Below are 16,336 nucleotides of genomic sequence, written 5' to 3' on the forward strand. Positions count from 1 at the left end.
TCCCCTGTAGAAGGGATGTGGAAGTGTCAGAGATCTGGTAGGGCTGTGTATGGGAGTCATTAATGTTGCTCAGCTAGAAATGATGAGGAAGCTGAAGCAATTCATCCGTAAGGAGGCAATCTATTTTTGTATAGAAATAATCTATTACTGTGCGCTTAAACTAACCTCTTACCATTCATGTTTTCTTACATGAAAAAGATCAGTACTGGGTGAGAGAGTTGGGCAGAAACTCCAGCAGGTTTGTGGTCTGAAAAGTTAGCGTTATTCTTGTGGAGATTCCTGAAGCATGTCTGTGTAGAGGAGGACCCAGGAGACGAAGTGGGGCTCATAAAGGCAGACTGGCACAGCCATTTCTCCTGGCACTGGTACACAAGTACAACCCTGAGAGGTGTCAGGACTTCCCAGCCTCCTACAGCTCAGCTGGGACCCAGCACCATCCATACATCTGCCTTCCTCCGCCCCGTAAGCATCCAGCTGCTCCCCCTCTGTCCTCTCCGTGTTTGCTCTCATTTTGTACCTTTGCCTACATTTTCCTTGACCTTGATTCTTCCTTTTATTTCTGCAATAGCTGAACTTAAATGTTAGTAATTCCAGGTGGCAAACTATCGCTGACCCATATCCAAGAAATTGCCACTTATTTAAAATCTTGCGGTGAAAGAGCACCAATGAAATCAGATGATGATCTGATCCCATCTTTAATAATTCCAAAGCATGATACATACCCTCAGAGTTATCACTGCCTCTTTGAGCCATCATTGGGCTGAAATGTAAGCAGTTCAGCATATAATAATGTAACACCTGACTTATGTGTTTAATAGCAAGCATGCAGCCAGGAGACAAAAAACAAGCATCAGATCTATAAATTATTAAATTTAAAAAAGGAAAGAAACATCTCTGGCCAGAAATAAGCAAAATGCCTCCTAATAAGCCTTCTGCTGAAATCTCCTGGTGTGTTCGCAACTCACTGACACCCTGCCTTGAATTGTTGCTTCAATTCCTGTTTTGGTTGTCACCATTCTCAATTATTTTAAAAAAGAACCTAAAATAGATTTATGTTTCTCAGATTTTATTAGACAGTAAAAAAGAGAAGTCTGAGCTGCAGCAGTTAAATAATTTATGACCTTTGCTAGAGGGGCACGAAGACCTAAAACAAAAATAAAATACATGTATTGGAAAGAAAGGTTTGGGATCTTATTGTTTTTCCTGCCCACTGTTTTGCTGGATGCAATTTTAAGACACATATTTATTCAATTGAGAAGCTTCTTTGCTGTCACATGGCTACTTATTATCATCATATTCAAACCACCAATTCATAAAAGACCCATCTCGATGGAGCTGATCTCTGCTTCAATTTCATGGTGATAAAGCTAAGTTAGGAAGCAGGTGGTGGGTGTACTTTTTCACATGAAGAGAGATTTATTGTAGGTAGTGTACTTAAGCATTAAGCAATATGTTTCTTTTTCACACAACCTTGAAAATCAGTGTTCCCCCACAGTTCCTCCAATGCTGTCACTAGCTGTCCTGCAAAAAAGGCATTGTTAAACAGCCTTTATGCACAGCTTTTATGTAGCAGGTCTTAACTCTGCATCATATACCCTAGTCTCTTTCTGCTGATCCACGGAGGACTTCAGTGAGGCCCTGAATTGGTTGGGACATCTGCAAGAGACTGCTAGGTGCTGCAAGTGTCAGGGGAACTTCAGTCTGTCTTAACTCTCCTTCAGGGGCCAAATTCCCAAATATAATTCAAGTTTGGCCCCTGACTGATACTATTAAAATCTGAAGATCTTTTCTTTTGTGCCCGGCAGTGCCAGTGCCAACCTCCAGCCTATAGATACCCACACAGGTGTTTTATTTCTGCTCTGAGGACACAGCTACAGCTAAGACAACGTAGATCTACCTGGTGACTTTTTCTGCCAGCCATGGTGAACAGCACCATATGGAATAGATGATGTCCATATTGAGCAAATGTTCAATGGCATGCTACAAAACTACATCGTTTCTCTCCATGGGACTTAATGTCTGATATAATTTGTGAGCAGGAACAATTCTTTCCTCCTAAATACATATTCTATCTCATGTTCTTGTTAACACCGCTCCCTTTCTCTCTCTTCTTGATAAGTTCTCAGTCACTGACATGTCTTATAGCAATGAGTTTCACAGTTAATTATCTATTGTGGAAACCAATTACAATAAAACAAACAAAATCCTGTTGCAGCTTCTGCCCAGCTTTCCTCATTAGTCTTCAATCTGATGTGTGTCAATAAAGTGTAATTCTGGACGAGTGGAAGTCAAGACTCTGAGTACACACAATTGTCCTCCAGTTTGCCTAATGTGCTCTTATTCCCCAGATTTCATCTTTTAAGCCATGTCATGAAAATCTCGTTGCTGTTTTCCAAGTCTCTAATCGTTCTGTTAGCTGTTCCTACAGTCTCTTATTCTTACTCTCTCTTTTATAGAAGTTCACTTTCAAGCAGAGGTCAGGATAAGGTCGCCTTGCTTGTAGATGCGTTGTCATTGCTGAAGTATTATTTACTTTTGTTTGTGTTTTTTTGTTTTTTTTTTTTGGCAACAATGTTGTATGATGCTAAAAAAAAATTGCACAGATCATAGGACGCAAGACTTAAAGGAGCCTCAGGAGATCATTTAATCTACCACTTGAACTGAAGCAGAGCCAAGGATCAGCCCTTAATAGATGTTTAGTGGGGTTCTCTGCTGCTGTTGTACCAGTACAGCTGTCCCTAGCCTGTTTGCTTCTCTCTCGATGGGCAGTGGTGTGTGTGTGTGTTTTCTTTCTTTTTTTCTTTTTTTTTTTCTTACCTTGCTGAAATCTTTTTGATGCACAATCAGGTATTCATTTTTTGCTCTTTCACCCTATGCAAGATAGAGAGCAAATTGCTGCTGCTGTCTTTGAAACTGTTCTTACCTTGTGGAGGACTGCTTTGTCTTCCCTCACTTCCCTTCTTTTCTGGAGAATTTCTCCCATTTCAGGCATCGGACCTCTCTTCCTGCTCCCTCTAAGCTACCAGCATGATTACTAAAGTGCATTACCAAGAAAAGCCACAGCATTAAGCTGCTGGCCTCCCATCTCCTTTTGGTATATGCCTGTTGTTACTACATTCCAAGATCAAGTTTAGGTTGCTGGCTGCTGTTCATTTGTTTTGTTTTATTGTTGTTGATTTTTGCAAAAGTATCCCACCATTGACTCAACCGAAGTAAGTTTAGATTGTGCTGCATTGCTACGAACTTGCTATTGTATTCATGGATTGATTTCTCCTTACTCAAAATGTATGTGCATGAACCTTGAGTTCAGCAATGGAGTTTTTCCGCTTCTGCAGTCTGGGCAGCTCATTTGTTTCTCCCTACTGCAGATCGTTTCCCCCACAGGTATGATGTTAGTTACTGTTTATAGGGCTGTGCTCTGAACCAGAACAGAGAAGTGAACTAGGTTAGATGTAACACTCTGCAAATAAGGAATAGATATTTTTATTCTGCTAAGGCAGAAGTGAGTAGATGAGAGATGAGGAAAGGGATAGAAAACTCTCAGACCAGCTTTGCTGGCAAGGGTAATTTCACTTGCCTCAATCCCAATCTAAGGTGTCTGCATTTGTCTCTAGAGAATTTGATTGCATTTATTTTGGTTCATGTCTCCAATTCATCAAGATCATGTTCGGTTCCGATCCCATCCTCGAGTCCTTAAAAAACTTCCCAGGGTTTGTGTCTCAGAATCCCACAGTTCCTGTTTGTTACTTCCCTTATGAGCTATTGAGAGAGGCTGTGAGTGCACTCTGATGAAAGCTGAGACCACGACAGAAATTGCAACGTGGAAAAAAGTTGTGCAATTCGTATTTTTATACTGTAAAATGTTTTGTATATTTACAAAGCTTAGAAGGTGTTAAGGTTACAAATCATCTGCAGAAGCAGACAGGGAACAGTTTATCCTGAAATACAAATCTTCCTGCTAAGAATATGAATAGAGGTGGTACCCCGATGTGACAGAGGTGCTCACAGGAGATGCAGGCTGAGGGAATTCTATCACAGGAGGTCTGGGAGAACAGTGCCAGGAGTGGCTCGTCCTGCTCTGGGACAAGGGCGTGCACACAACTCCTCCAGCTCCTTCCCGGGACTATTTTTTCTAGGAAATACCTTTGATAAAGAGTGGAGGAAGAAAATTTATTGAAGCATCCAAGGTGGGGGGAGGAAAGAGAGCATTATCATAGGGATGGGCCAGCTGGAGAATATTGCCATCTACCAGTTTCCTATAGTGGTAACTCCAGTGTTCATCATGACTGAACTATGTGGGAGATAAATTAGATGTTCCTCTTGTAATGTGATACAAATTTGATTGTGCTTTGTGTTTTATTTCACGAGTCTTTTTTGCTGTTTTCCAGAATTGATAAATACTCCTCTGAACCTCCCCCTGAAGTTAGATATGTTTACTGTTAGGAGCCCATCTGACCAGTGACACTGCTGCTGCTGAACTGGAAACCCAGGGCACTGCGAAAGGTACAGACACTCTGAAGAGATGGCTGTGAGGAAGAGGTCATAGCGCTGCAGGGTGAGGAGGTGTATTTTGGCTATCCGTAGAAGGTCAGGACAAGGTCTGGGCTGATAATTGCCTGTTTTGTGGATGACACAAGCACAAATCAACTGTATTTCCAATGAGCAGGCATCAGGCGTTTATCTCACCTGCCAGGGAACTGCCTGCATTGCCAGAATATGTTGTGTTAATTTTATTCTGTTGTAGTATAAAAGGTAAGAAAGAAAACATCAACTAGCATGCAGCACAAGACAGAGCCCTGTTTGAAAAAGCCTCTGAAGTGAGCTGTGAACTGCCTACAGCAATTGCCCAAGTAATATTTTTAGGGTTGTTTAGCCACCATAGTCATTTCCTGCAGACTGTATTTCCCTAGTACACTTACAAGACTGCCCTGTGGGACGGTGTCATAAGCCTTCATAGAGCCAAGAAATATCACATCTACCACTTTTCCCTATCCTCTAGACCACTTACCCTGCCAAGGAGAGGAAATTAGATTGGTTCGACATGAATTGTTTTTGTCAAATCCATGTGGGCTCTTTCTTATTACCTTATTATCCTCCAGATGCTTATAAACTGCTGCTTAACAGCTTGTTCCAGTAGTTTTCCAGGTACTGAGGTTAGACTGACCTGTCTGTATTTCCCTAGGTTCCTCAATTACCGCCTTTTTAATGGCAAAGGTTCCTCTCTAATTTTCCAAGATGCCTCTCTTCCTCCATGTGCTTTCACAGGCAAAGGCAAATGACTTGGTAACTGCTGAGGCTGCTCCTTTCATGGAGCAGGATGAAATCCCCTTTTCTTTCTTCCTTTCTCAAAATTAATTGCATTAATAATTGCTAAAAATATATATATTTTTAAGTGAAGGATGCACTGAATACTTAAGCTTTCTCAGTATCATGTATTATTTACACTCTGTGAAACTATCCAAGAATTTATTTAATTTTCCTCATTCTTAAATATTTATCTTCTTGCTACTTTTTTTGTCCCTTTCTCATTCACTTCTCTCACATACTGACCTTCTTCTAATATATTCTCACATTTAGTTTCTACTTGTGTTATGTTCCCTTTATTGTTTCCAAGTCACTGAAAGTTACACAATTCAACCAAAAGCTTCTCCTAGTACAATTACTGTTTATCTCCCGCATTAGGGTTGTTTTTCATTGTACTTTTAAAACTCATTATTAGGTATCTTTCATTCCTTTTTCTCTTATGCTTTTTTCCCATTAAATCATATTTTCTAAGTTTCTTGAGTTTGCTTCTTGGACTTTCCATTCACAAGTGGCTTTTAAAGGGTTAAGGATAATATTAGTATCCAGAAAATCATCCGGAAGAATCTAAAATATCCCGTGTGAATGTTCTTTGAAAACAATTTAGAATGACAAATGTTCGTAAGGAGTAACCTACACAGATGGAAGTGAAGAGCTTTGCAAACCAAACTGCCTCTTACTCTGTATGTTGCAGATGGGTCCTTCCTCCAGCCCTGCTACCACTCCAGAAACTTCTCCAAGTGTAAAAATCACAGTTGCCAGCAAGGACCTCCGAGAAGTCTCTTTTTTTCACCAGGTCTGAGGTGTGTTACCTTCGGTCCTGCAGGCTGGGACTGTGCCCTGCCATCCTCACCCCACACTACAGCAGGCTCTGGGCTAAAAATGAGCAAAGCCTGGATCTTTTTTCACTCCAACTCTACAGGGAGGCCTTGGGAATCTGCCTTCCCCATCCCTGTTCTCTCTGTGCCAAGTGATTTATGGTCTGCTGGTGAGCAGAACGTGACTGTAAACAGCCCAGCCCCTTTCTAAAACTGACAGCCTTTCTGGCCACTGGGGAGCTGTTTCTTTTTAACTACACATCACAATGTCTTTAGCAAACATCACGATTTTCACTCCTAGCATTAAGTACTGATGTATCAATAGACTTGTCCTACATGTGGTTGGACAGTCCTTCTGCTTGCCAAAGTGCTGCTTGGGCTCCAGATCTTCAGTTACTAAATTACTTTGTGCCTTCAGACTACTTTTGGAGGTTCTCCTTTCCCAAATCTCTGGATGACTCTCATTGCATAGTGCAACACCGTCTTTCAAGGAACTGAAGAGGTGGAGATGGTTCATTACCTTGAACGTTAAAATGATTCAGGTCCTTCCATGGCTTCTAGCTGAGACCCAGAAGAGGCCAGCAGTGTGCAAGAAAGAATGGAAGAAAAGATTTCCTGCCAGTCACCCAAGCAGCAAAGTTATTCAGTATCTAATATTTGCTTAATGACAGTCAAATCCTGCCTGAAATGGCAGAGGTGTCATTATAAACTCTCTAGTCCTCCCTTCTTGGAAGCTCTTCCTTCTGTACATACAGCTTGCTCATGAAAAGCTAGAAGCTGGTGGATCTTTCCCACATCGTGCTTAACTGTCTGCTCTGAGGGTTTTGAGCTTCTATACAAGCATCAGTGCCCTTTTAAGCCTGTGGACCACCTCTTTACTTCATCACAGACCCAACCTCACTTGACAATCTGAGAGAATGTAGAAGATGCTGCCACTGGAGACACTGCAGGGAAAGCAATGAAATCTGGTGATGAATTATATATGGAGAAGTATCAAATACCAGAATGTGATTCAGCTCTCCAGAATGAGAATTCCTCTGCTTCTCCCTAATTTGAGAGCCGTCAGCCTAAACACACCACCTGTCCCACCTAATTGATGCACAAATCTGTGATGAGGAGGTTTGTGCTCTGACAAGCAGCACTGCAGCTTTGTAATTCTGCTTGCTTTGCAGCAGCTTGAGATCCTGGACCAATTTTCTGGTAGTAGTAAAGGGATCAAAAGAAGGTACAAACTGGGTTCTTCAGAAAATTATAGCCTATCACTCTCAGCATCATACAGTTTCTTACAGGTACACGTTAAAAACAAAATCTTCCTCTTGTTTTCATGGAGGTAAATTTTTGGCATAAAGCAGTACGAAAACATACTGAAAGCCTCTGAGGTTGAATGTGACATGCTTCACAGTAGGATCTACACTCCCTGGGGAGAGAAACCAGTGCAAAACAAAGCAAGAGGAAGTCCTAAAAAGGATATTTGCCAAAGTAAAAGCAGGCAACTTCCTGTACAAAATATGTTTGTTCCTAGGCCACAATGATAAAGTAGGTTTGATCTCTGCCTGCAGCTCATCTTAAATTGGAAATGAATATCCCTAGACATTTGTATGAGTATATTAAAAGCAAACCAAACCCCAAACCCAACATGACTCTTTGGGATATAGGAAGAGTGGTAGCATGGGAAGTGTGGCATAGCTTTGTTCGGAGTTTTTGCGAAAGTATGCATGCTTAATAAATGTGAGTCACAAAGTACACAGTTAATGGTTCAATTGTCTGTGAATACTTCATAAAATTGTTATTTGAAAAATATTTGTTAGTGCTGAGATTGTTATGTGAATTAGTACACTGATTAATGACCTGGCTGAACAAAGATCTGACAATTTGAGACTATTCATTTAGAAACGACGAGTGTAGGTCATGATGAGCAGATAGGCAGGAGCAGGGGAAGGAAAAAGGGGGAACTTGTAAAATATTAAGTATGAAAAGGACTTGGGAGTCTGATGGAAACATATGGAATGTGAATGTCCAATGGTATACAAAAGCAACATTTACCCAGGATCTGGATTTTATTCTGAAGGTATGTTTCCATCTCAGTGAGTAATTGGAGGAATAGTTGCCAAAAGGTATACTTCATCTTCTGTGCAGGCTGCCTTCATGGCGTACAGACTGGGGCTGTTTTTGTATAGGCATCTTTCAATGATCCCTGGGCTCGAACTCTACAGCCTTATGTCCATACCTAATAATTTCTTATGGTTATGCACATCCAGACAGTAAATGATACTCTAGTGTTAAAAATCAGCTTTCCTTCCATTTCTGTCTCTGCAATAAATAACTGTTAAGTGAGTCTAGTAGCCCCTTGAAGTAGTAGAAGAGATCAAATATGTACAAAATAGTTTAATAAAACAAGCCCTTCTCAAAAGAAGAAAATAAAATATGCAATCCTTGCAGATGATGGATTCAGCTTCTTTGAAATGATATGATTTACAATTATTTTTGCTCACTACCTGCAGCAGTCTCTGACTTTGGCTTTATGTTTGAATGGCTTTCCTGGAGACAAGGCATGACCACAAGATGGTTCTGCTCAGAGTAGTAGCCGCTGCAGATGCAGAAGAATCTAAAAAGAGAGGAAACATAATGATACTTCCCCAATATCTCCTTGTAGCTTCCAGTGACTTGCAGCACAAGGACCCCATGAGAGAAGATGGTATCCCTGTGTTTAATAGTTTTGGATAGTTTTTCCATCAATGGATTTTTTTTGAGGATTCGCGTCCAATTTTAGCCTTTGTTGCATTTGGTGATGGTGAATTATCTTCTGTTGGTTTAGTTTGCCACCATCTATGCTAGTCCAACGCCCCTTGTTTCCTGTACTGTATGAGTTATTTACCCTCTCTAGTCCACTCCCAAATCTCATTATTTTCCCCTCACTTTTTTTTTTATATAAATGAAGAGATCTACTGTGCTTCGTATTCCAGACTTCTGATCATATACGTTGCCTTGTCCCTGACCCTTTTCCAGCACTACTCCATCCTTTTTGAGATGCTGACTCAGTGTTAAGGATGGGATGCAGATACACCAGTGATGTATGCAGTGACATAACTCTCTTTTCAGTTTTGCTCTTTTTTCCTTCCTTAATACGTTCCAACATCAATTTCCTTTCTCTCTGAGTTGATATTTTCATGAGACCATGTGTTATAAAACACCAAATCTCTTCATCCACTGTGTCTTCAAGAACTCTTTCCTGAGCAGTAATAGCTATCTGAAAACCTATCATTATGGATGTAAATGTGGGGTTTTTCTCCTCATGTTGCATAATTCTGTGTTTATCTATGCCAAATTTCAACTATCATTTTCTCATCTAGTCAGGGTTTGCAGAGTTCTCTGTGATGGTCTCTTTAAAACTCTGAATCAGTTAATACCAGCAGCGCTATTGTCTTGCCATTCATGGTCCTTTCCGATCATTTACACGTATCCCAAGCCACTGCTGACTTCTAGCATCTGGTATGTTATTTTCCCATCTTTTAAGCATCTACCTGTTTATGTCAGGACAGCCCTTCCATCCCGAGGTGGCTTCATTTCTTCAATTGTCTCTGGTGAGGAGCCCTCCTGGGAGAGCTATGGAAATGCAAGGAGAGTATTAGGGAATCTTTGCCACCCCCGCACCCCATCCCCCATATTTTTCCCCAAAATCCTAATAGACCTGCAAGGCATATTTTTTTTCTTTGATTCACCCACATATCATAATTCTCCGTATGTCCATTTTTTAGAATAGTTTCAACCAGACCCCATTGGTGTGTGCTTCTCTGACAATTCAGGAACACTTTTTTTAAAATCTGGATCATACTTCCTGTTTTCCAGTACTCTTACTACTGAGGCAGTTTAAAAGGGAGAAATTACACATCACTGCTAATACTTCAGCTCTTTCAGCCTTAATTTCCTCCGGAAGTGTTGGATTGAAGAAGGGTTTAACCTTAGGCTTTAGATGTCAAGACATTAGCTCTGAACTCAGATTGAAAAATCTGAGCCACAGCTAGTCTTGCCCTCTAAAACCACTGGAGAGCCTTGAGCCTCTGCAGATGTTCCAACACCATCTTTTTTTCTCTATTGGTTGTAAAGGGAACCTGCAGCAAGCAGTGTCGGCACAGACAATTAACCTGGATGTGTCTGAGTCACAGCAGGTGAATCCCACCCTCAGGATTCCTGTTCTTTCCAGGAAGCCACTCACTGCTGTGACAATCAGCAGGTCCTACATGGAACTCTGTATTGCGTACTGTTTTGTCTGGAGACCACTCATGTTTCAAGGGTGCTGTAGAGTAAACTGGCTTCCCCATAGAAAGACTGAATTGTTGCTCTTTGTCTTTCCTATTTCTGACATCGTTCTTTGGCACTCTATTCTACATGACTATTTAATTCCTGGATTCAGGTTAGTTTAAATGGTAACCTTATATAAACTATTGAATCTTTCCATGCTTAATTTGTGCTTCTGTTGTCTGTCATTGAGGTAGTGTAACAAGTGTTTGTTTTATATGTGAGGCTTATTGGTTTAGAGGCTGCAGTGCAGTGAGTCTTGTCAGGTATAAGCCAGAATCCAGCAACCTTTAATTGAAACTGTTTCCTTTAGTTTGCTTATATGCCAGCATTGAGTTTTGGAGTTGGTTGTGAATGGGCTTTTTTCTTTCTTTAAAAAAGAAATAATCCTAGTTGCTTATGTTTTTTGTCTCTTACATAGGGCTTGGTTGTTTGGTGTTTTGTTGTTGTTTGTTTCCATTTGTTATTTCTACACTTTCATTTAGCTCTGCTTTCAGTTTATTTCTGGGGAATCCTGTCCTCCTATACCAAGATCTAGTGTTTGTGTTGTTTTGCATCACAGAGAAGGAAAAAAAAAAAAAAAGCAAATATAGGAAAGATGAGTGTTATGAGCTTGTGTTTAATAGACAAGTTTTTCTCTTAAATCTACTGCTGTAACTTGGATATTACATTACTGTGCACACCTGGGCCTATCTACACTGAAGGTGATGTGAAAGTCACTAAATGACTTTTGGTACTTTCAAGAAAAATATTTTATTTTTACTGTGCAGAATATCTGTACTTAGTTCTTTTTCAGCTGCTCACCATCTGATAACCAGCTTTCTCTTTTTCAGTCAAGTGTACACTTCTAAACAAATCCTGTGCTTTTGATCTTCCAAAATGAAAAGTAGTTCCTCTTCACGTTTGTAGCTCACTTGACTGATAAAAAACAAACTTCTTTGAATCTCTCCTAGTTGTCTTTTCATTTCTGGAATGCTCCAGTCCTTGATCTGCTGAGCTGCTCTGTCTCCTCACCGCATCCTCACTCTTCTGCTTCAGGATGCGCTCCTGTTTAGGCACTACATCTGCTTGGTGCCATATCGTGTTCCTAGCTGGTGATTAATGAGCAGTCTGAGCGTGTGCTTGCAATTATGGTGAAAATAAGCATCTCTTACTGGAAAGATACAGAGAGGGGAGGATCTGCTCATCTGATGAACTGAGTTGCTATATCAGCTTATTCAAAGTGGACATTTCCAAGACGCTGAAAACTGCTGATTCATATAGCTTCCCTCCCATGCTGCTTACCTCTTCACACCTACCTGCAGGCTGCATTGGTGGCCAAGGGTAATGGGAGGGGATATCCAGCTGATTCCATGAGAAGCTTGGCCACCTTACAGAAGAGGCTTTATGGTATGTTTGTTGCTGTGGAAGACACGAGCCAGTGACCACGGAGGTCTGATCCAGCCTCTTGCCTCAGGCCCCTTTGGAGGGAGCAATGCAGCACGTTGGCAAGAATCTTACTTGTCCTCAGTCCTTCAAACACATGGATGTCTGACTCTACATGCAGTGTAATCATTCTTAATGCAGATTAGAGAACTCTGTTTAATAACAATGAACAGGAAAACTTTCTCTGGCCTTTCTGAGTAGCTGCTGGGGCTCTGACCCATGAATGGCTAAGAGGTCCTCGGAATGGACATCTCTGAGTGCCAAATGCCAACCTGTGCTAGGTAACCTAGAGGAGGTTAAGAACAGGCTATCGCTGTGACAAAATGCAATAGCTTGCAGTTTGTATTGGCTTTACATGGCAAGGTTTTGGTAGTGGAGGGGCCACAGTGGTGGCTTCTGTGAGACGAGTCCAGAAGCTGCCCCATGTTAGATAAGGGCCAGTTTCAGCCAGCTCCAAAGGGATCCGCCACTGCCCAGAGTCAAGCTAATAAGCAATGTTATTTGTGCCTCTGTGAGAACAGATTTAAGAAAGGGAAAAAACAAACAAACAAAAAACTGCTGCATAACAGCAGCTGGGACAGTGAGGAGTGAGAACCAGCCCTGCAGACACCAAGGTCAGTGCAGCAGGAGGGCAGGAGGTGCTCCAGGCATGCAGCAGAAGTTCCCCTGAGGCCTGCAGAGAGGCCCCTGGTGGAGCAGGCTGTCCCCCTGCACCCATGGGTCCCACACGGAGCAGATCTCCACGCTGCAGCCCGTGGAGGAGCCCCCGGTGCAGCAGGTGGATGTGGCCTGGAGGAGGCTGCGGCCCACGGAGAGCCCCCGCTGGAGCAGGCCCCGGGCCGGAGCTGCAGCCCGTGGAGAGGAGCCCACACAGGAGCAGGGGTCTGGGGGAAGCTGCTGCCCATGGGAGACCCGTGCTGGAGCAGTTTGCTCCTGGGGGATGGACCCCGTGGTACAGACCTGTTTTGGAGCGGTTCCTGAAGAGCTGCTGCCTGTGGGCAGCCCCCGCAGGATCTGTTCGGGAAGGACGGCATCGCATGGGAGGGACCCCACGTGGAGCAGGGGCAGGGAGTGACCGTGAAGGAGCGGCCGAGGCAAAGCATCAGGGACTGACCGCAGCCCCCATTCCCCTGTGCTGCTCAGGGGGAGTATGTAGAAGAGGGTGGATGGGGGGAAAGTGTTTTTAGTTTATTTTCTTTATTTCTCACTTTTCTAGCTTGTTAGTAATAGGCAATACATTTTACTAATCTCCCTACTCTGAGTCTGTTTTGCCCATCACGATGATTGTTGAGTGATCTCCCTGTCCTTATTTCAACCCTTGAGCCCTTTTCATTATATATTCTCCCCCTTTCTCTTTGAGGAGGGGGAGTGAGAGAGCAGTTGTGGTGGAGCTCAGCTGCTCAACTGAGTAAAACCACCATACAGTTGAATGTAGGACAATGCAATTACGTGTCACAATTTTGATGAATTAGTATGGAGCCAGGAAGTCACCTAGCCAAAGTGCTGAGTGGTTTTCAAAAGGAGAATCGAAAATTTTGATGATGTTTTTCTCCCATCATTATGTGGGGTATGGTTAAATTATACAAAAGGGAAGTTTCCTGCTTTAGGCATAAGCTGTTTTTACCTGGAAAGGGGACATAGTTTCTTCTCTTGGTTGACAGCTTTCCCCCAAGACTCCTGCATTTGGCCCTGGACCTGATGGACTGCAGTCCCAAAGGACTCCTTTCCTTTGACGCACTCTGAAGAGCGTGTTAGCAAGGGAAGAACAGGATGCTGCTTGTTGCCCCAAAGACAATGTTTGAGGTAACTGATGTTTAAGGAAATTACTAGTTTTATCCAAGGAATTAATTTTTAGTTAAGACTACTGCAGAGATGGACACAGAAGAGTCTACGTGGTATTAGCAAGAGTCTAAATGAAGGAACCAATTCATTTCATTACTGATAATAGTCATTCTCCCAGAATAGCAAATGAGGTAAGATTGGCACTTTGAGATAAGTCCCTGATTATTGTCTGTGAAATCTATTACATTCTATTATTTCTCCCAGATAAAACTTTAAGTCACACTTCTTAAATGCAGTTACTTCTTCCACAGAACAATGTTAGATTATTTTTGGAAGTTTTCCATTCTTTTGTTTTTTTTTGTTTGTTTGTTTGTTTGTTTGTTTGTTTTAACACAGTGGAGAATATTCAGAAATTCTGAAGCTAAATTCTTTACCTAAGCATTGGGCTCTAACAGTCTGCTGGAAGAACTTTATTGAGTAAATTATTAAGTAGCAGTAAGCCAATTCATAATTCATCATTACTGATATTTATACCAATGGCTGCTGGTGAGGAAGGAGATAGAAGAGGATGGCACTGGTCAGCTAGTTGGGAAAGTAGAGCAATGTATCTTCAGGACCAGAGAGGTCGGAGAAGTCGAGATGACCTGGCAGGACAGCTGGCATGTGCTTTGTGATGACTGCAGCTGCTGTGCTCCTGGAAGATTTAGAGGAAGGTCTACCTCACTGGGAGAGGGGAAAAAAGAAGGGTAGGTTTACGTTACAGCTGTAGTAAATAGAAATGAAATTACATGAGAAAAGAGTCAAGAACAGAGTACATGAGGAGGAACTGGAATGAGGAGTGAATACAGGGAAAATTGGTAAAGCTGAGGAAAGGAGAAAAGGGTGAAGAGAAGATGCTCTAAGAAGACCTGGCAACTAAAACTTTCACTGCATCAATAGGGAGCATCGAGAAACTGAAAGGCCTTTGGTGTGCTCTGCTGCAAGTGCACTACAGGTAAAGCAGATATTTATAGGGTGGAGAAATGAAGAACAGTGTATGAGGGTTGGGGTTTGAAGTGGGATAGGGTGTAGTACACGAAAGTGATGGGTCAAATCTAGCTCTTTGTAATGTTGTATGATCTTCTTCCTAATGGTTGTGTTCCTACCAGCGTTACCCTTTTAAAAGCACCCTAAACAAAGTCTGTGGGGATTGAATGACAACAGCCAATCCCCTGTAGTGACAGCTCCTGCTAATGTCACAGCAGACAGTTCTTACCATGAAGGAAACTCAGGGTTAAACTGGACTACTGTGGGTCATATAAATGTCCCAGGCTGCTTGCATGTCTCCTTGATAACTTGCATGATGTTTGCCTTGCAACAAACCCTATGTGAATGAAGTTGTATGGCTGGAAGTCTTCCAGATGGACTTCTCCATCTTACTGCCTAATTGCCAGTATCTCAGCATCTGCATCCGTGCTATTTGTGGAACAGCAGCATAGGATCCCAAGTGATCTTTCTGTCTGTCAGATCCTTCCTTGTCCACCCACGCTGCAGGAGGACAGACTGTATATGATGTCGCTTTTTATGTACTGTCAGTCAGGAGTTCCAAGGGACTCTATTAAATTGTGATTTATACAGATTTTAAATGTGTATAGACACCTTTTTAGCAAGTTTGCTTTCAATTAGCAGCTGTTTAATAAAGTTTTTCTCATTGACAAATCCCCTTTTTGCTTAACCTACTCCTCCATGAAATTGTATGACCCACTTCAACCCACTTAGCCCTCGATCTAATACACGTACTTCTAGCACTTTTTGCAAATAATTAATCCAATTTGGATTAGAAGGATTATAGATGGTCTTAGTCCTCACTGATAACGCTTCATTCTTACCCAGCACTTTCAATTTTACCCAGTGTTCTGAGATTCAGAAGGCAAACTAGGAATGCCTCATTGTAAATGATCCTATATCATGAGTTAGTATGAGAATTGCTGCTCTTGTTGCAGAATCAGGGACAGTGAGAAATTCTGCTTCTTGCATGAATGAGATGACATTTATTACAAAAAAGAAATGAACAGATGAATTTTATGTTCAGAGGCTGCAGCATTAAAAAAATAGTGGGGGGAAAAAAAGAGATGTGAACTTTAAGGAAATCTTTATGGGTCACATTATCAAAAGTTACATTTCAGAGCAGCTGAATGGATGTTTCAAAGCTCTGATCCCCAACATGCACTTTTACTCTGAACTGATGCTTCTCTTAAATCATAACATATTTAATAACATTTGTGTAACTTTCCCCTCCAACCTCCCAGCTCCTGAATAACTTGCACAAGCATCCATACCTTTGATGAACTGTAGAAGAGCAGTGTCCGTTATTCATGCTTTGTTTTTGCTCCACCTACCTCGATAATACGCTGGTCCCCATGACTTCCCACCCAGATTCACATCAGCAAGTACCCCAGCCAGCCTTGCAGCAGTGGCGATGTAGTGGGCAATGCAATAACAGAGTCTGCGGGGATTTCTGCAAACAGTGCAGATGAGAAGGAGTCCCAGCTGCGCTCACTCTGAGAGCTCCCCTACATAACCTGCCCATATCTGCATAACAGGGCATGAGCAAAGAGGTGAGCAAGGATCTCCACTGCCTTTCCTATCCTTCTCCTTAGGTGGGCTCAGAGGACCATCCTTCTCACATATCTGCCAGGGAGTTTAATGTGCCAGGAACTTTGGAATCTCGCAGC

The 16,336-nt window shown here is 42.1% G+C and overlaps 2 long non-coding RNA genes across 9 annotated transcripts in view; one reads left to right on the forward strand and one right to left on the reverse strand.

The window, feature by feature from the left end:
- LOC136786550 (uncharacterized) overlaps positions 1-16,050 on the forward strand; it is a 28,608-nt gene extending 12,558 nt beyond the window's left edge. For 4 of the 8 annotated variants that reach the window (XR_010825518.1, XR_010825519.1, XR_010825517.1 and 1 more), the window contains 2 exons: positions 4,389-4,503; positions 5,996-6,407. This is a non-coding gene — a long non-coding RNA (uncharacterized lncRNA). Of the gene's footprint in view, positions 1-4,388; positions 4,556-5,995; positions 6,408-13,501 lie in introns of those variants that run through there. The other 4 variants (XR_010825522.1, XR_010825524.1, XR_010825523.1 and 1 more) reach the window with 3 other exon arrangements.
- LOC125180553 (uncharacterized) lies at positions 8,560-12,982 on the reverse strand. Its single transcript, XR_010825525.1, has 4 exons — positions 12,801-12,982; positions 11,714-11,875; positions 9,641-9,722; positions 8,560-8,724 (listed from the first exon to the last, which is right to left on the reverse strand). It is a non-coding gene; the product is annotated as an uncharacterized lncRNA (long non-coding RNA).
- Positions 16,051-16,336: the final 286 nt, after the last annotated feature.

This window comes from Anser cygnoides, chromosome 17, assembly GCF_040182565.1.
Source record: "Anser cygnoides isolate HZ-2024a breed goose chromosome 17, Taihu_goose_T2T_genome, whole genome shotgun sequence".
Classification (NCBI taxonomy): Eukaryota; Metazoa; Chordata; class Aves; order Anseriformes; family Anatidae; genus Anser; species Anser cygnoides.